Below are 20,776 nucleotides of genomic sequence, written 5' to 3'. Positions count from 1 at the left end.
GAACTAATATTTAAAAAGTTTTCTATAAATTTTATGAATTCTGACTATGTCTATTTTTGTTAAACAGCATGAGTAACTTGTCTGAGGCCCTTCAGAATTTAAATCTCTATCCAGTAAGAGTAGAAGTTTCCAGAGATTTCAATAGGTATATACCAGATATAGAAGAACCTATAGAGTTCGATGCTTTACCTCTCGAGAAACCCAAGCCCAAGGAAATAGAAATTGGGGAAAGTTCTAGGCAAATTGAAAAGTTACCATCTCAGGAAGAGTTAGATTCTATAATGGCAAGCCCTAATACTATTAAGTCTGTTACTGAAACTATTTTTAATCGCTCTCTTGAAACACCACTCCCAATGAACTTAGAACCATCTCTTCCAAACCCTTCAATCCACTCGCAAATAAACGAATGGTTAATTAATGAAATACAGTTACAAAACCATCCCTATAAGCTTTTTCCTCAAGTTCCATCTAGAACCTTTACCAAATCCACCAATGAGTAACAAGAATAAGGCTGAACTTCGCTTTGGTAAAGAACTAATGGATACTGGGAATAGGATCCAAGAGATTGGGGGACAGATCTCCCGGAACTACGATAAGAGGGAACACAATTACTAGAATATCGTTGACAAAAAAGAATAGGGGATTTATGAAACTGTTATTATGTAATAATAATAGTAAAATCAGTATGTGTAAGATAAATAATAAAACGGTTGTATATAGAAGCATGAAATTTTAGAAAATTTACAAATTTTGTTCGTATACGTGATTATGTGCAATTAAGTATGATATTGGATTATTTCTTGTATACTAATTATTTATCTATAACTTAGTTGTCAAATGGAAAACGCTAATAATGAACCAGTTAATGAGGTTAATGATTCTGAGCAACAACCGGGAGATCAATATATGACTAGGCAGGATATAGAAAATATCGTTGCTCAAGGGATAGCCAACACTATTCCAACAATGATAGCTCAAGGGATAGCCAACGCTATTCCAGCCATCGTTGCTGCTGTTAAAAATCCAATAGAACCACAACAACCCGTTCCTAGCAAACGTATTTCCGAAGATAACTTCAGTAATAGCGTAAACGGAGGCAATGATCATGTTAATCCTGACAATGAACCACAACCAGCGCCGCTCCCTAAGAAAATGAAAGCTGCAACACCTGGTTGCACTTACAAGGAATTTCTTGCTTGTAAACCATCTGAGTTTGCGGGCAATGAAGGAGCAACTGCGGCACTACGTTGGTTAGAGAAAACTGAGGCAGTAATTGCCATAAGTAAATGTGCTCAGGATGATCAGGTCATGTACGCGTCAAATCTTTTCAAAGAAGGAGCGCTAGAATGGTGGAATACGGTGTTACAATCAAAAGGAAGAAGGATGGCATATGCTATGCACTGGGAAGAATTTAAGAGCTTGGTAGAAAGAAAATTCTGTCCCGAATATGAAAAGGAACAAATGACAAACAAATTTTTAACCCACCGAATGATTGATGTAGATTGTCGAAAGTATACTACGACATTCTTCGAATATGCTCGAGTAGTACCAACCCTGGCTTCGCCAGAGCCAGTACTTATTTCTCGATATATTTGGGGATTGATTTCTGAAATCCGTAACATCGTCAAGGCTGCGAAACCTCGCACGATTGATGATGCGGTAGATTTAGCCAATACTCTGACTGACGAACTAGTACGGACAAGAGAAGAAAATAGAAGGAAGGAAGTAGCCCAAAAGATTTCCCAGGTAATCCGTTCGGATAACCATAACGATTTTAAGAAAGGAGGGAATGGGCAATCTTCTACTAGTTCATTTTGCAATTTTTGCAAAAGAAAGCATTTTGGAAGATGCAAAGGATACTGCAATTTTTGCAAAATTCCGGGGCATCAGGAAGAAGACTGCAGGAGGAAGAAATTTTCAGTTTGTTACAACTGTGGAGAAACTGGACATCTTAGGCCAAATTGTCCAAAACTAAACAAACCATCTGACACTAAAGCCAAACCTGCAGAAGAAGCAAAAAGGAATGCAAGAGCCTTTCAATTGACTGCTCAGGAGACAGAGCTCATTCCAGATGTAATAGCCGGTACGTCCTAGGTTACAACGTTTACACAAAAAGTATTAACTGACTCTGATGCACACCAAAGTTTTATAAATACTTCATTCTGTCAAACTCTTAACTTAGACAAATCTTTACAGTCAAAACATGCAAAAAGGAAAATATAACTCTCAGGTCATATAATTCTTCGCTAACCTAATTCCTATGAAATTAGCCGAGTTTGATGTTGTATTAGAAATAGATTGGTTAGTAGCCAACCCTATTCGAATTCTCTGTGATAAGAACTTTATAGAAAAATCCAGGTAACCGCCGGAGAAGTATTTATGATTATAAGAAATAAACCACGTAAGGTCACATGATAAATCATGAAGATATTCACTTAGATCCTGCTAAGATAGCAATGGAAGAGTTCGCAATCTTTAAATGGAAAATAGGTATTTTGTAAATTTAGCCGGATACTATAGGCAGTTTATTAAGGATTCTTTTAGATAGATACATCCTTAACTAAGTTAACACAGTTAATTCTAAATAAGAACCTAAACAAAAAGAAGCCTCTAGCTAGCCTTACCAAAAGAAACAGAAGATTTTAAAGTATACGGTAATGCTTCAAAATTAAAATTTGGATATATGGTAATGCGACACAAAAAGGTAATTGTGTATATATCAAAAGCACGAAAAAAAAAAAGAAAAAAAAAAAAAGCCTTACCACTTGTAAGCCTAAAAATTAGAAACCACAAGTTATCCTTAAGATTAGGAAACATTATCTAAGCAAGTTTACTATCCATATGAGTCATAAGAATTTAAGATACATATTTGAGCAACAAGAATTAAACAAGGGAAATCCTCGGTGATTACGACTGTGATATTCGGTATCACGAAGGAAAGGCTGAAGACGGTTAGAAGAACTATACATATAATCGAAGTCCGAGTTGGAGACAAAATGCTATTGAAAGTATTTCCTTGGAAAGGAATTTATAAATTCGGTAAGAGAAGAAGCTAAGTCTCTTATACGTAGGACCATTACCAGTAATCCAACGCATAGGACCAGTAGCTTATCATTTACAACTACCAGAAGAATTAGCTGAAGTACATGATGTGTTTCATGTTTCCAATCTCAAGAAACATCTATCAGGCGAATCCTTGGTAGTACCTCTTCAAGATATAGAGATAAATGATAGAGAAACCCTACAAATAGAAGATCGGAAAATTAAGTTTCTCAAACACAAACGACTAGTGTTAGTGAAAGTCCAATGGGAATCCAGAAGAGAACAAGAGTATACTTGGGAACTAGAATCAAAAATAAAGTGAAAATACCCTCATCTATTTTAGTGAATCTCGAGGACGAGATTTTTCTTAAGGTGGGGAGGATGTAACAACTGTCACTAAAATCCCTAATTAGGATAGTAATTAGCTATTAAGGAAACCCTAATTGAGACACCCAAGTGATTCCACACAAACCCTAAAATTTTCAGAATTTTCAGAATCAGGATCAGGGCCCCTAAAACTCAGGGGGGGATAAACCCTAGCCAACGATTATCTTCATAACTAATTGTAAAAATCGAATTTTAAGAAACTGACAACACAGCAAGCCTACATGCACGAAGGGCTACTCTATGAAAGTAGGGTGGTCACTCGCGTAGCGCGACGCCTAAGGGGGTACCCCCTCGCGCTACGCGACGGTGTCAAAATCTCAGTATAAATAGCAGGGATTGGGACTTGAATTTTGGCACTTGAACGACGAAAATCGGAGTTACGTAGGTCGAGTTATAAGCAAAACAGTCCAACACACACACACAATTATCGAATCGCTGCCGCAGAACAGGGTAATTACTCGATCGCTATTACGATTCAGTTTCCGGGATCAATATACCCAAAGAATGTCTAAGTGCCACCCACATTGGGCTATGCTTTATCGTTGTCGATAATTCGATAATGAGCCGAAGCATTGTACTTTGTCGTTGTCGATAATTCGATATACGAGTTGAAGTACTATACTTTATCGTTTGTCATTTTGATAAATGAGCCGAAGTATTGCACTTGGACATTCATTATTGTGACAACTCGAATTTCCAAGATTCGTTTTCGTATTTATTGCACAATCATGTATTAACTAGTCGTTTATTTGCACATTTGGTTGCCATGAAATTATATACGTTTTGATTGTTTGATTGTGCATAGTTGTTTGTTATTTGTGAAACTTGTCAAATGTGTAAACTTGGTGGTAGAACTATGAAATAGTTATGAGATGGTGTACTATTGTAAATTATATTAGTTAGGGGTGTAGAGAGCCATTAGTGAACTTGATTATACTTAACCCTAATCCCCTTTTCACTAATCACTTTCACCAAAACCAAAGCACGTACTTGTAATCTCTAATCCTCCTAGCAATCATCACCAAATCATTGGCAAGGCACCACAAGTTTGATTACTCTCTTTCTCTAGGATCATCACAAGGTAATTGTTTAATCATTGTTGTGATTAATTGTCGACTGTTTATTGATTTCTTGATTCTTGATTATGTGTTCATGAAAACCCTAGTTCCTCATATAATATTCTGTGATTTTGTTTTGATTCTGAATAATTGTGATTATGACGATGCTTGGTTGCATGCTCGATAGATTATCTTTGTGATGATTGTTATTGTTATTGTTAAGCATAGATTGAATGATGATTGGTTCTGCCGTCAAATGTATGAAATTAGGGTTGGAAACTAAGAAACGTAACTGTCATAATCTTGTCGAACTTGATCATTTGAATGTACGTTTGTTGTTAGTCTGAGTTTATGACTGATTAAAGAGTCCGAGTATAATCACTTATCAATGGTCCGAACTTAAATAGTTGTGAAATGGTCCGAATATAATTCACAAATTAGTCAGAGTTTAATTAGGCAAATGGACCGAGTATGTTCTTGGTCCGAGGATAATAAAGGGATAAGTGTGTCCCGAGTTTAATTGATCCTTCTTGACCGAGTTTATTAATGAAAATAAGAAGGTCCGAGTTTAAAGGACATTGGGTCCGAGTATAATTGATCAGACTAGTCCGAGTTTAATGTGAGGACATTGGGTCCGAGTATAATTGATCAGACTAGTCCGAGTTTAGTTAATCAAGGCTGGTCCGAGTATAATTGATAAGACTAGTCCGAGTTTAATACATGCTACTTTGGTCCGAGTTTATCATCACTTTGGTCCGAGTTTAACATGCTCCTCTTGGTCCGAACTTTTAACATCATACTTCTTTTGTCCGACTTTATTAACCCCCACACACACACTTATGTCCGAGTTTATTGAGGTGAAGATGCCCGACTATTTAAGTGTGTAACCTTGTATCCGACTTTTAATGTTAACATAATTCGGTGAAAGTACATATGCAACCCTGTTAAGTTATGAACTCTGTTAGTATGATAGTTCCGATGTAACTCTGTTAAGCATGAAACCCTAATGGGTTGTGAATGTATTAACTTACTAACTTTTGTCACTGTCATTACGTGCGTTAACTCTGTCAAGTGCAAAAATGAACAACCATGATAGTACGGACTGTAAATGACATCTACATGAAACATGAACTGCATGACTTTGTTTATCTGCCTACATGATACATGATGATGGTTTAAGTGCATGCTTTGACATAGATTGTATGCGTATTAATACGAACATGAACTGATTTGTTATACGTGCATACAATAGGACTTGATTAATTACTTGTGAGTGCATAACCTAGCATACCGAGCAAACCAAGGTGAGTTCACACTCTTACCAAGGCATGGGATTCCCGGGGTGTTGGGAATGGGATTGAAAGGTTGATTAGTTACTCTATTGACACTATGACTAGACTACCACTTTACTATCCTCGGTTGTGAAGGATACCTATAGTTACGAGTAGTCTAGTGGTTATACAACGTGGAACACCACCACCAGTAACGTGGAACACCACCACCAGTAACGTGGAACACCACCACCAGTAACGTGGAACACCACCACCAGTAACGTGGAACACCACCACCAGTAACGTGGAACACCACCACCAGTAACGTGGAACACCACCACCAGTAACGTGGAACACCACCACCAGTAACGTGGAACACCACCACCAGTAACGTGGAACACCACCACCAATAGAACATACAAACGGCTCAGTAGAGCCACCTGTTACAAACGAACTTACTATTACGCATTTACTTTCTGTGAACTCGCTCAACTAGTTTGTTGATTATCTGCTGCATGCCTTGCAGGACCTTAGGTACATATTGGAGCTTGCACAAGGAAGGAGCAGGTCGTTGTGGGAATTGGATCGCGAACGTTAATTGAACTCATAACTACATTTGAGAATTTTATTACTATGCTTCCGCTACTTAAACAATGTTTGGTTTTGAAACATCAGTCATATCTTTATGAATTGTATTAACTACTTTTGATTATTAAATACTATGTTTGATATGATTGATGGCTTGATCCTGGTCATGTCACGCCTCCAAGCGGTGGTACTCCGCGTGTGAAATTTTGGGGGTGTGACAGATTGGTATCAGAGCCATTGGTTATAGAGAACTTGGTTTTAATATGTGAAAAACGTTTTTATTAAAACCAGACTATAACCAGAACAGTGCTCTCAACGATCCACAACGACGCTTCGCTCCACGTGCAAGACTCGACATCCTAGGTAATAAGGTTTATGTTTATTACCTGCTTGCTAGAAATGCATAGAACTTTGCTCGTAGTATGCTTACATTACTTTGCTCACTACATGTTAATGCTTAAGAACATCTATGTGCTTACACACTCTTCTGTCATCGCACTACTCGCGAACCATTCATACTTATGGTACCTTTACTGTTCGATCATGTCTGGATGTGTTGACATGACTCAAGCCAGTTGACGGCTCTCAGTAACGAACAAGTTGCTGCGGCGCTTGCAGCCGCACTAGCAGGAGGTATAACCTGCTATTCCAGACCTATCCTAGGATGTTAGATCCTAATCTCGTGACCCAACTCTCGCGCTTAACCTTGACCTATCTTTCTCGCGCAACGGGTCGGAACGCACAGCAACCTGTCTGCACATTCCAGAACTTCATGGACTGTCGTCCAAGCACATACAGTGGCACATTCAAGAACTTCATGTGTGAACACCCTGAGGCTCGCAGGGTCAAGTACGCCACGGGTACTTTGGAAGGAATCGCGTTAGCCTGGTGGGACGCGCAAATACAGATACTAGGGTTGGCAGCTGCTAACGCCACCCCTTGGAACGATTTTAAGGGACTCATTAAAAAGGGAATACTGCACGCGTGACGACATCCACAAGTTGGACGTGGATCTTTACCATTTGAAAATGACGGGGTCAGAAATTGAAGCTTATACGAAACGGTCGAACGAACTGGCCATCTCGTGTCCAACCATGATGGACCCTCCAAGCAAGCGTATCGAATTGTACCTCAAGGGTCTAGCCTCAGAAGTTCAGAGCCATGCTACATCGGCTAACCTCGATAATGCCCAAGACATTCACGGATCAGGCAGTGGAACAGAACAGGCTGCCTCGTTGTATCAGCACTATTACTACCGCCATCACTTCTGCTACTCCCGCTACTCCTAATGACAACAAGCGGGAAAGGGATGGGTATTTCAGCAAGAGTTCAACTACCGTTCGGTCTCAAGCACAGCAGCAGCGAAAGAAAAGAAGTTGGAAGATCATCCAGTTGTATGCGACTTTACTCAGGTGTTTCCTAAAGATTTACCAGGTCTACCGCCTCATCGTCAGGTCGAATTTCAAGTCGAGCTAGCTCCAGGAGCAGCACCCATAGCTCGTGCACCGTATCGTTTAGCTCCAACGGAATTGGAAGAACTGTCAAAGCAACTGCAAGAGCTCTTGGATAAGGGTTTCATTCGTCCAAGCTCTTCGCCTTGGGGAGCTCCAGTACTATTCGTGAAGAAGAAGGATGGTACTTTCAGAATGTGCATCGATTATCGCGAACTGAACAAGGTCACAGTGAAGAACCGCTACCCTCTTCCTCGTATTGACGACTTATTCGACCAGTTGCAAGGGTCGAGTTACTATTCCAAGATTGACCTAAGGTCAGGATACCATCAGCTGAGAGTCCGGGATGAGGACGTCTCCAAAACAGCATTCAGAACTCGCTACGGCCAATACGAGTTTCTGGTCATGCCATTCGGGCTTACGAACGCGCCTGCAGTCTTCATGGATCTTATGAACAGGGTGTGTAAACCCTATCTTGACAAGTTCGTCATTGTCTTCATCGACGACATTCTGATCTACTCCAAGAGTCAGGAGGAACACGAGCAACACTTACGTCTTATCTTGGAACTTCTTCGAAAGGAGCAACTGTACGCAAAGTTTTCAAAATGCGACTTCTGGCTTCGTGAAGTCCACTTCTTAGGCCATGTGGTGAACAAGGATGGGATACATGTTGATCCATCCAAGGTAGACTCGATCAGGAATTGGCCGGCACCGCGTACACCAACAGAAATACGCCAATTCTTGGGTTTGGCGGGATACTACAGGCGGTTTATCAAAGACTTCTCCAAAATCGCGCAGCCGCTTACTATACTAACACAGAAAGGTGTCGTTTACAGATGGGGTAATACGCAGGAAACTGCTTTTCAATACTTGAAGGATAGATTATGCAGCGCACCTATCCTCTCATTGCCCGAGGGCACGGACGACTTCGTGGGTTATTGTGACGCATCGATACAGGGGCTTGGTGGTGTATTTATGCAGCGGGATAAAGTTTGCGCTTAAGATATGGCGACACTACCTGTACGGTACCGAGTGCACTATTTACACCGATCACAGGAGTCTCGAGCATATCTTCAAGCAAAAGGATTTGAATATGCGTCAACGCAGATGGGTTGAACTTCTAAACGACTATGAATGCGCCATCAAGTATCATCCAGGCAAGGCCAATGTCGTGGCTGATGCCCTCAGTCGGAAAGACACTCTACCTAAGCGCGTGCGAGCGCTACAGCTTACTATTCAGTCCAGTCTTCCTGCACAGATACGAACTGCTCAGATGGAAGCACTGAAACCCGAAAACGTCAAAGCTGAAGCCTTACGCGGTTCAAGGCAACAAATGGAACAAAAGGAAGACGGCGCCTACTATGTAACGGGGCGTATTTGGGTCCCACTTTATGGCGGTCTACGAGAGCTTGTGATGGACGAAGCGCACAAGTCTCGCTACTCGGTACATCCAGGTGCGGATAAAATGTACCACGATATCAAAACAACATACTGGTGGCCAAGTATGAAAGCCCACATCGCCACTTATGTTGGCAAGTGCTTAACCTGTGCGAGAGTCAAGATTGAATATCAGAAACCATCAGGCCTACTTCAGCAGCCTAAGATACCGCAATGGAAATGGGAAGAAATTTCCATGGATTTTGTTACGGGCTTACCTAGATCCCAGCGTGGGAATGACACTATTTGGGTGATCGTTGATCGACTCACAAAGTCTGCTCACTTCTTGGCTATCAAAGAAACGGATAAGTTTTCTACCCTAGCAGACATCTACTTAAAAGAAGTTGTTTCGAGGCACGGAGTGCCCACCTCTATTATTTCGGATCGCGATGCACGATTCACGTCAGAGCTTTGGCAAGCGATGCACAAATCTTTCGGCTCACGATTAGACATGAGCACAGCATATCATCCTCAGACGGATGGGCAGTCTGAGCGAACTATCCAAACTCTAGAAGACATGCTTCGAGCGTGTGTCATAGATTTCGGCAACAGCTGGGAAAAGCATCTCCCGTTAGTGGAGTTTTCATACAATAACAGTTACCACACCAGCATACAAGCCGCTCCATTCGAGGCATTGTACGGACGTAAATGCCGGTCACCTCTCTGTTGGGCAGAGGTGGGGAATAGTCAGATTACAGGTCCAGAAATTGTAGTTGATGCTACTAAACGAATTGCACAAATACGACAACGCATGGCGGCAGCACGCGACCGTCAGAAAGCCTACGCGGATAAGCGTAGGAAGCCATTGGAATTTCAGGTCGGGGACCGGGTTTTACTCAAAGTCTCACCCTGGAAGGGTGTGGTTCGATTTGGTAAACGAGGCAAGCTCAATCTACGGTTTGTGGGACCGTTCGAAATCACTGATAGGATAGGCAAAGCGGCCTACAGACTAAACCTACCAGCTGAACTCGGTGTAGTTCACAATGTATTTCACGTGTCGAATCTGAAGAAGTGCCTGTCAGATGAGACCCTCATAATTCCTTTTAAGGAACTCACTATCGACGAGCGGTTGCAGTTCGTCGAGGAACCAGTTGAAATCACGGACCGGGATGTTAAGGTCCTCAAACACAAGAGAATCCCTCTTGTTCGAGTTCGTTGGAACTCCCAGCGTGGTCCAGAGTATACCTGGGAACGCGAAGATCAAATGAAAGAAAAGTACCCCCAGTTATTCGAAACCAATGCATCCACTACTGAGGCTGAAGCTATTACTACTGAATTTCGGGACGAAATTCCAAATCAACGGGGGGATGATGTGACACCCCAGGAAAACCAGTAAACGATGTAACTTACCTAGCTTCCTCAGTGAGTGCGTACCAAATTTCGGGACGAAATTTCTTTCAAGTTGGGGATAATGTGACAACTCGAATTTCCAAGATTCGTTTTCGTATTTATTGCACAATCATGTATTAACTAGTCGTTTATTTGCACATTTGGTTGCCATGAAATTATATACGTTTTGATTGTTTGATTGTGCATAGTTGTTTGTTATTTGTGAAACTTGTCAAATGTGTAAACTTGGTGGTAGAACTATGAAATAGTTATGAGATGGTGTACTATTGTAAATTATATTAGTTAGGGGTGTAGAGAGCCATTAGTGAACTTGATTATACTTAACCCTAATCCCCTTTTCACTAATCACTTTCACCAAAACCAAAGCACGTACTTGTAATCTCTAATCCTCCTAGCAATCATCACCAAATCATTGGCAAGGCACCACAAGTTTGATTACTCTCTTTCTCTAGGATCATCACAAGGTAATTGTTTAATCATTGTTGTGATTAATTGTCGACTGTTTATTGATTTCTTGATTCTTGATTATGTGTTCATGAAAACCCTAGTTCCTCATATAATATTCTGTGATTTTGTTTTGATTCTGAATAATTGTGATTATGACGATGCTTGGTTGCATGCTCGATAGATTATCTTTGTGATGATTGTTATTGTTATTGTTAAGCATAGATTGAATGATGATTGGTTCTGCCGTCAAATGTATGAAATTAGGGTTGGAAACTAAGAAACGTAACTGTCATAATCTTGTCGAACTTGATCATTTGAATGTACGTTTGTTGTTAGTCTGAGTTTATGACTGATTAAAGAGTCCGAGTATAATCACTTATCAATGGTCCGAACTTAAATAGTTGTGAAATGGTCCGAATATAATTCACAAATTAGTCAGAGTTTAATTAGGCAAATGGACCGAGTATGTTCTTGGTCCGAGGATAATAAAGGGATAAGTGTGTCCCGAGTTTAATTGATCCTTCTTGACCGAGTTTATTAATGAAAATAAGAAGGTCCGAGTTTAAAGGACATTGGGTCCGAGTATAATTGATCAGACTAGTCCGAGTTTAATGTGAGGACATTGGGTCCGAGTATAATTGATCAGACTAGTCCGAGTTTAGTTAATCAAGGCTGGTCCGAGTATAATTGATAAGACTAGTCCGAGTTTAATACATGCTACTTTGGTCCGAGTTTATCATCACTTTGGTCCGAGTTTAACATGCTCCTCTTGGTCCGAACTTTTAACATCATACTTCTTTTGTCCGACTTTATTAACCCCCACACACACACTTATGTCCGAGTTTATTGAGGTGAAGATGCCCGACTATTTAAGTGTGTAACCTTGTATCCGACTTTTAATGTTAACATAATTCGGTGAAAGTACATATGCAACCCTGTTAAGTTATGAACTCTGTTAGTATGATAGTTCCGATGTAACTCTGTTAAGCATGAAACCCTAATGGGTTGTGAATGTATTAACTTACTAACTTTTGTCACTGTCATTACGTGCGTTAACTCTGTCAAGTGCAAAAATGAACAACCATGATAGTACGGACTGTAAATGACATCTACATGAAACATGAACTGCATGACTTTGTTTATCTGCCTACATGATACATGATGATGGTTTAAGTGCATGCTTTGACATAGATTGTATGCGTATTAATACGAACATGAACTGATTTGTTATACGTGCATACAATAGGACTTGATTAATTACTTGTGAGTGCATAACCTAGCATACCGAGCAAACCAAGGTGAGTTCACACTCTTACCAAGGCATGGGATTCCCGGGGTGTTGGGAATGGGATTGAAAGGTTGATTAGTTACTCTATTGACACTATGACTAGACTACCACTTTACTATCCTCGGTTGTGAAGGATACCTATAGTTACGAGTAGTCTAGTGGTTATACAACGTGGAACACCACCACCAGTAACGTGGAACACCACCACCAGTAACATGGAACACCACCACCAGTAACGTGGAACACCACCACCAGTAACGTGGAACACCACCACCAGTAACGTGGAACACCACCACCAGTAACGTGGAACACCACCACCAGTAACGTGGAACACCACCACCAGTAACGTGGAACACCACCACCAATAGAACATACAAACGGCTCAGTAGAGCCACCTGTTACAAACGAACTTACTATTACGCATTTACTTTCTGTGAACTCGCTCAACTAGTTTTTTGATTATCTGCTGCATGCCTTGCAGGACCTTAGGTACATATTGGAGCTTGCACAAGGAAGGAGCAGGTCGTTGTGGGAATTGGATCGCGAACGTTAATTGAACTCATAACTACATTTGAGAATTTTATTACTATGCTTCCGCTACTTAAACAATGTTTGGTTTTGAAACATCAGTCATATCTTTATGAATTGTATTAACTACTTTTGATTATTAAATACTATGTTTGATATGATTGATGGCTTGATCCTGGTCATGTCACGCCTCCAAGCGGTGGTACTCCGCGTGTGAAATTTTGGGGGTGTGACAATTATCAAAATTGATCTCGGGAAATTATCGTAACTGCTGTATTGATCACTAATCCTGTTTTGTGTGCATTTTTGTTAAATTAGAAATAATCAAGGCTAATCAGTAGGCTTATACACTGCTCGTTAAATCTGCAATGTGAGTCATTCTCTTTTTTTATCAACTGTTTTACAATACTCCAAATTATTTTCAAAGTGTTATAGCTACAGGGACTAAGTCGTGGATATCTTGATTTATTGGTTAGTGGGGTATTGTGCACATTACTATTTCTCTCAGTTAGGTTCATTGACCTACTAGGGAGAAACGTCACTATTAGAGTTCATTAACCTAATAGTGGTATGACCATCGTCACCATTGTGACTTGTCACCATTGTGGCAGAAAGCCAGATAAAAATAAGATATGAACCATTGTAATCGCTCTTATGCTGTAATTTATAACTATGGGTCATTTCCTAAAAACTGAATGAACTCACTCAGTATTTCCCCGCTGACAAAACCTTTTTCAAACATGTTTCAGGTAATCTGTTGTGAGCAAAGAAAAGTGCCAGGAAGCACTACCAGCTTAGAAAAGTGGCTCAGTGTAAATAAATACAGGAACATATTTTAAAAATAAAGATTTCCATGGAAATCACATTATTGTAAATTACTGGGTTTTATCCCTAAATTATGTAATGAGCAGTTTTAAATACCAAAGATCCTGTTTTAAAAAGACTTCCGCTGTCGCCTAAACTAAATACCGCAGGATTTCTGTCCCGCGGCTCCTGAAACGGGTCAAACCGGGTCGGGGGCCGTGACAGTCGGACCGTTCGAGATCAGTGAGAAAATAGGCAAAGTGGCCTACAAGCTAAATCTACCAGCTGAACTCGGTGCAGTTCACAATGTCTTTCACGTGTCGAATCTGAAGAAGTGCCTGTCAGATGAGACCCTTATCATTCCTTTTAAGGAACTTACAATCGATGAGCGGTTGCAGTTCGTCGAGGAACCAGTTGAAATCACGGACCGGGATGTGAAGGTCCTCAAAAACAAGAGAATCCCTCTTGTTCGAGTACGTTGGAACTCCAAACGTGGCCCAGAGTACACCTGGGAACGCGAAGACAGGATGACAGAAAAGTACCCCCAGTTATTCGGAACCAATGCAACCACTGCTGAGGCTGAAGCTACTACTTTGGAATTTCGGGACGAAATTCCAGATCAACGGGGGGAGGATGTGACACCCCAGGAAAACCAGTGAACAATACAACTTACCTAGCTTCCTCAGTGAGTGCATACCAAATTTCGGGACGAAATTTCTTTTTAGTTGGGGATAATGTGACAACTCGTACTTCAAACCCGTCTTTGTGTTGTATGTGAACATGTGAACTTGATGGACTTATTGAATGTTATGACATTGTGATGTGTTATTATGTGCATTATGTGTGTATGCTATATTATGTGAATGTTACAAGAACCGATCGCACAACAAACACAACAATCGCACAAGCCCAATTTGGGCCACATTGCTCGCACACGGTTCAAGGGCAGCCCAAGCAAGGGCCGGCCCATTCCTCTTATGCGTACAAACACCCTTAGGGACTTATTCTCTCATTTGTTACAATTACCTATCATAATGCACAAAACCCTAGCTTCTCTCTCTCTCTCTACTCGACGGCAACAATCCAAGGCAATCGAAGATCTCTCTCTCTCTCTCTCTTTGATTCTAACCGGTTAGTACTTCATGATCTTATTAGATGATGTTATGATCCCTATGTATTGCATGATGTGATTTGGATGAGTATTGTATGATTGATTGTGATAAAACCGGCTCACATGTGCACTTGACTATAAATCGGATGTTACAATTAGGAACCGAATAGATGATAAATCTGTTATTATGTTATGTAATTCGGATTGTTAAACTGTTTATGAATCGGACTGTTCTTGATGTGTGTATACCGAATGATTCTTAATCGACCATATGATTATCACTCAATCTTGTTTCTATGATTTGGATTTGCATGATCAAGGGTTAGAACCGAACAACTAGTAATCGGCTGTGATATGATATAAAACGGATGTATGCTAATGATTTTTTTGCTAGTGTTTATGTTATGACTTGGTTTAGAGTTCTTATGAATTACTAGTAAACGGTTTGGTTTGATCGATCATTAGTTGGAATGGAATTTTGGATTGTGTTGATTGATGAGGTAAATTAGGAAACTGATAATAGATTGTAACTGAATGGCACAAAACCCGGATGTTTAAACGGATCGCACATGTTCCACTCGGTCGCACAAGATCGTGGGCCACACACGGATCGCATAAGCTGCTTCACTGTTGGGCCTTAGGCCCAATCTCAATCCCAATCGCACAACGGTTCGGGTCGCACAAGAGACCCCGGTCGCACAAGGGTCTCCAGTCGCACAAGGTACCTAGATCGCACAAGCTGTATGTTGTTTAACTGTTTGGGCCGAATGACATGTTGGGCTGGGTATTAATCGGATCGCACAAGGCACACATACACTACTTAGTTTGGGCCGAGTATGTAATGGATTATTTATGTGTTTGGGCCGGGGTATTGGATCGCACAACATGTTGTGGATCGCACAACATGTTGGGCCAATTATTATTGGGCTTCTCGATATTACTTGACTGATTTTGTGTTGCCATGATAAATACGTGTTTGCCATGACTTATACGTGCATTACTGAAGTCAAAACCTGACTTGTATGGTAACCCTGTTAGGACGAGGTTGACCACTTTAGTTCAAGAACCTTTTATTGTGTATCTGCCGAGCAACCCAAGGTGAGTTCACAAAGCCAAGGCATGGGATTCCCGGGTTGGGAATTGGGTTGGAATGTTTGATATGGAATGATTACTCGTACTTACGCAATCACTAGACTGTAGACCATCGTCCTCAGGATAGTCAGGACACTTACGTAAAACCTACGTAAACTAATATCTACCATTGTCTCCCGGGTCGGGAGGACACTTACGTAAATCCTGCGTAACCTAATACCCACTACTGTCTTCCGGGTCGGAAGGACACTTACGTAAATCCTACGTAAACCCCACGCGTACCACTGTCCTCGGGGAAGGGCACTCACGTAAATCCTGCGTGACCTTGTACGTATTCCTGTTCTCGGTTTAAGAAGAACACATGGTTGCAAATAGTCTAGTAAGTACCATAATGGGAAGCCCCCATTATTAAGGATGAATATGAGAATCCCTCACCAATAGTATATACTTGTATGGGAAGCCCCCACTAGATGAACTTACGCATTACTGTTATGAACTTACTTTCTGTGAACTCGCTCAACTAGTTGTTGACTATTTGCTGCATGCCTTGCAGGACCTTAGGTACATTATGGAGCTTGCACAAGGAGGAGCAGGTCGTTGTGGGCAAATGGATCGTGATTACTTATGACATTTCATAAATTAATACTTATGATTGGGTTTTTACCTTAATGCTTCCGCTATACTTAACTATGTTGGTTTTGATAAACACCTTTCGTATTGATGGATAACTTTTACTATATATATATTTACACGTTCAATATGTTTGGTGGCTTGATTCTGGTCATGTCACGCTCCCAAGCGGTGATACTCCGCACGTGGATTTTGGGGGTGTGTGTCACACCCCCAAAATCCACAGGCGGAGTATCACCGCTTGGGAGCGTGACTGACCAGGATCAAACCACCAATCATATTGAACATGTAGTTAATATATAAAGTAAATGCCATTCAATCATCAATATGAAAGGTGTTCAAAACATAAGTATGTTATCAATGATTAGCGGAAGCGTATTAATAAAAACCCATCATAATAAAGTATTAAATGTCATAAGTGTTTAAAGAAACAATCACGATCCAAGCCCACAACGACCAGCTCCTCCCTGTGCAAGCTCCATGTACCTAACGACCTGCAAGGCATGTAACAGAGGATCAACAACTAGTTGAGCGAGTTCACAGAAAATAAATGCGTAATAGTAAGTTCGTTTGTAACAGGTGGCTCTACTGGGCCGTTAGTACGTTCTATTGGTGGGGGCTTCCCATGTTGTATAACCACTAGACTATGCGTAACCATAAGTGTTCTTCACAACCGAGAACAGTAGCGCGTATGGGGTTTACGTAGGTTTTACGTAAGTATCCTTCACAACCGAGGATAGGAGTACGCGGGGGTTTACGTAGGTTTTACGTAAGTATCCTTCGCAACCGAGGATAGGAGTACGCGGGGGTTTACGTAGGTTTTACGTAAGTGCCTGACACAACCGAGGCAGTAGTGAGTATAATAAGTTCACGTAGGTTTTACGTGAGTATCCTTCACAACCGAGGATAGCGAGTGGCATAAGTATACGTAGGTTTTACGTATGTGTCCTGCACAACCGAGGACGATGGTATGGTAGTCTAGTAGTAGTGTATGTACGAATCTCGTCAATCACATTCCTTTAATCCCATTCCCAAGCCCTTGGGAATCCCATGCCTTAGTAAGGGTGTGAACTCACCTTGGTTTGCTCGGTATGCTAAATAAGTGCTCACAGTTAATTAATCACGTCCTAAATACGCACGTATACATAATCAGTTTATATCCAAGTTATTCACGTATAGATATAATCACAGAAGTACTAGCATGTATTCACTATCATAAAAGTCATGCACATCACTTAACACCAGTTAAATATGTCAGTTAGCATTTAACAGGATTAGACTGAGTTACTGGACAGGTTATGCATTTGGCGAAACATATTTATTGACGAAACACATTCTGTTTCGCCAACTACCCTTGGCGAAACACCCCTTCTATTTCGTCAACCACCCTTGACGAAATCAAAGTCCAGTTTCGTCAACCGGTGATTCGTCGGTCTGTTTGTTTCGTCCCTGTTCAACCGCCACAATAATAACATAAGTTCATTTGGCAAACACTTGTTATTGGGCCGCTACAATTAGCCAATGGCCATCTTTGGGCCGCCCATCCCACCAATCGGAGATAGCTTCTCCTTTGACAAAAGAATCCTTGCTCACACCAACTCCCTAGGACTCTACTGACATCGTTTACTTTCCTTTGTGCAGCCAACTTAGGCACCATTTATGAGTTATCATTCCCCACCCACTACCTTATAATGAACCGACCAATATTTACCCACCTCAAATTGTTATTGGTCCGATAAGTTGGGTGGTTTGACCATAATGCAACACCTTCATATTCACTAAACCTGGCTATGCCCATAAGCCAAAAAAAATAGCCGCCCATCATTACGTGATCTCATATTTTAATGATCACTATTACATATGGTGGCCGACAAAAGTAACTCACCACAAGAGGCTATTGGACCATTTTTGTTTGAGGGTTGACTAATGTTAATAAAAAAAATAAGAAAATAAAATCACAAGATAGTCGACAATTGCTAAGAAGTCACATGCACATCACCATAGACTTTTAATGTAATTGAGTGTGTAATATGACATTATTTTCGATTGGACCCCCTTGTTTTAGCCGACAATTTGAACCAATGGTTCACAACCATTCAACCACATTTACTCACCAATTTTAATCATATATGCAAACTGACAAACCACACATGCATTTATCGATATGATCGCCCACATTTATATGTAAAACTCAATTCGTTAATCAATGCAATAGTAATGTAAATGAAGGAATGCTATGTAATTGGACCAAAAGCACAATCATCACAGAAGACATGCAAACAATAATAATCATATAACCGATTGAAACACCAAATCAGATAAGGACTTGCACTAACCACGACGAATCAAGGGAGAAATCTTGATTGTTCCTTGAGGGTTACGAGGTTGCGGAGCTGCCGTCAATAGGGAAAGAGCTCTAGGGTTTTTTTTTTAAAAGTTTTGTAACCGTTCTCAAGTGCACATCCTAAATTAATATAATCACGCATAAGGGTTTGGGCCTATATTGGGCTTTGGCGAATCTGGGCTCGGCGAAACACATATGTTTCGTCGAGTAGGTTAAATGGCCAATAAAATTCTGTTTCGTCTAGCTTGTTTGATGGTGGATCACATCTCTATTCGTCGGGCATTTACGTGATTTAATCAGTCTAAGCGTTTTGTAATAATTCTAATATTATTTTCTACAATAACAAGTAGTCACATATATGTATAATGATAATACGTTTCATTAAAACACAACGCGTACAATTTCAAGTCCACAAGTCAAACAACTAAACAGTCAAGTCAACGCGTAATAAATGCGAAAGTGGAAATTGGAAACTTGAGTTGTCACATTATCCCTAACTTGAAAGAAATTCCGTCCCGAAATTTGGCATGCGCTCACTGAGGAAGCTAGGTATGTTGTATCGTTTACTGGTTTTCCTGGGGTGTCACATCATCCCCCCGTTGATTTGGAATTTCGTCCCGAAATTCCGCAGTAGTAGCTTCAGTCTCAGTAGTGGCTTCATGGGTTCCGAATAACTGGGGGTACTTTTCTTTCATTTGGTCTTCGCGTTCCCAGGTGTACTCTGGGCCACGTCGGGAGTTCCAACGAACTCGAACAAGAGGGATTCTCTTGCTTTTGAGGACCTTAACATCCCGGTCCGTGATTTCTACTGGCTCCTCAACGAACTGCAACCGCTCGTCGATAGTGTGTTCCTTAAAAGGAACTATGAGGGTCTCATCTGACAGGCACTTCTTCAGATTCGACACGTGAAATACATTGTGAACTGCACCAAGTTCAGTTGGTAGGTTTAGCTTGTAGGCCACTTTGCCTATTTTCTCAGTGATCTCGAACGGTCCGACATACCGCGGATTTAGTTTGCCCCGTTTGCCAAAACGAACCACACCCTTCCAGGGTGAGACTTTAAGTAAAACCCGGTCCCCGACCTGAAATTCCAAAGGCTTCCTACGCTTGTCCGCGTAGGCTTTCTGACGGTCGCGTGTTGCCGCCATGCGTTGTCGTATCTGTGCAATCTTTTCCGTGGCGTCCACTACAATCTCTGGACCCGTGATCTGACTATCCCCCACCTCTGCCCAACAAAGAGGTGACCGGCATTTACGTCCGTACAATGCCTCGAATGGAGCGGCTTGTATGCTGGTGTGATAGCTGTTATTGTATGAAAACTCCACCAAAGGGAGGTGCTTTTCCCAGCCGTTGCCGAAATCAATAACACATGCCCGAAGCATGTCTTCAAGAGTTTGGATCGTTCGCTCAGACTGCCCATCCGTCTGAGGATGATACGCTGTGCTCATGTCTAACCGTGAGCCGAACGATTTGTGCATTGCTTGCCATAGCTCTGACGTGAATCGTGCATCCCGATCCGAAATGATGGAGGTGGGCACCCCGTGCCTCGAAACAACTTCTTTAAGATAAACGTCTGCGAGAGTGGAGAACTTATCCGTTTCCTTAATAGCCAGGAAGTGTGCAGACTTGGTGAGTCGATCCACGATCACCCATATAGTATCATTCCCACGCTGGGATCTGGGTAGACCTGTAACAAAATCCATGGAAATTTCTTCCCATTTCCACTGCGGTATCTTGGGTTGCTGAAGTAGGCCCGCTGGTTTCTGATACTCCACTTTGACCTTTGCACATGTCAAACACTTGCCGACGTAAGTAGCAATGTGGGCTTTCATGCTAGGCCACCAATATGTTGTTTTGAGATCGTGGTACATCTTATCCGACCCTGGATGTACCGAGTAGCGGGACTTGTGAGCTTCGTCCATTACCAGCTCGCGTAAACCGCCAAAAA

The sequence above is a fragment of the Helianthus annuus genome, chromosome 15 (genome assembly GCF_002127325.2).
Source record: "Helianthus annuus cultivar XRQ/B chromosome 15, HanXRQr2.0-SUNRISE, whole genome shotgun sequence".
NCBI lineage: Eukaryota > Viridiplantae > Streptophyta > Magnoliopsida > Asterales > Asteraceae > Helianthus > Helianthus annuus.
This window is presented reverse-complemented; position numbering follows the sequence as displayed.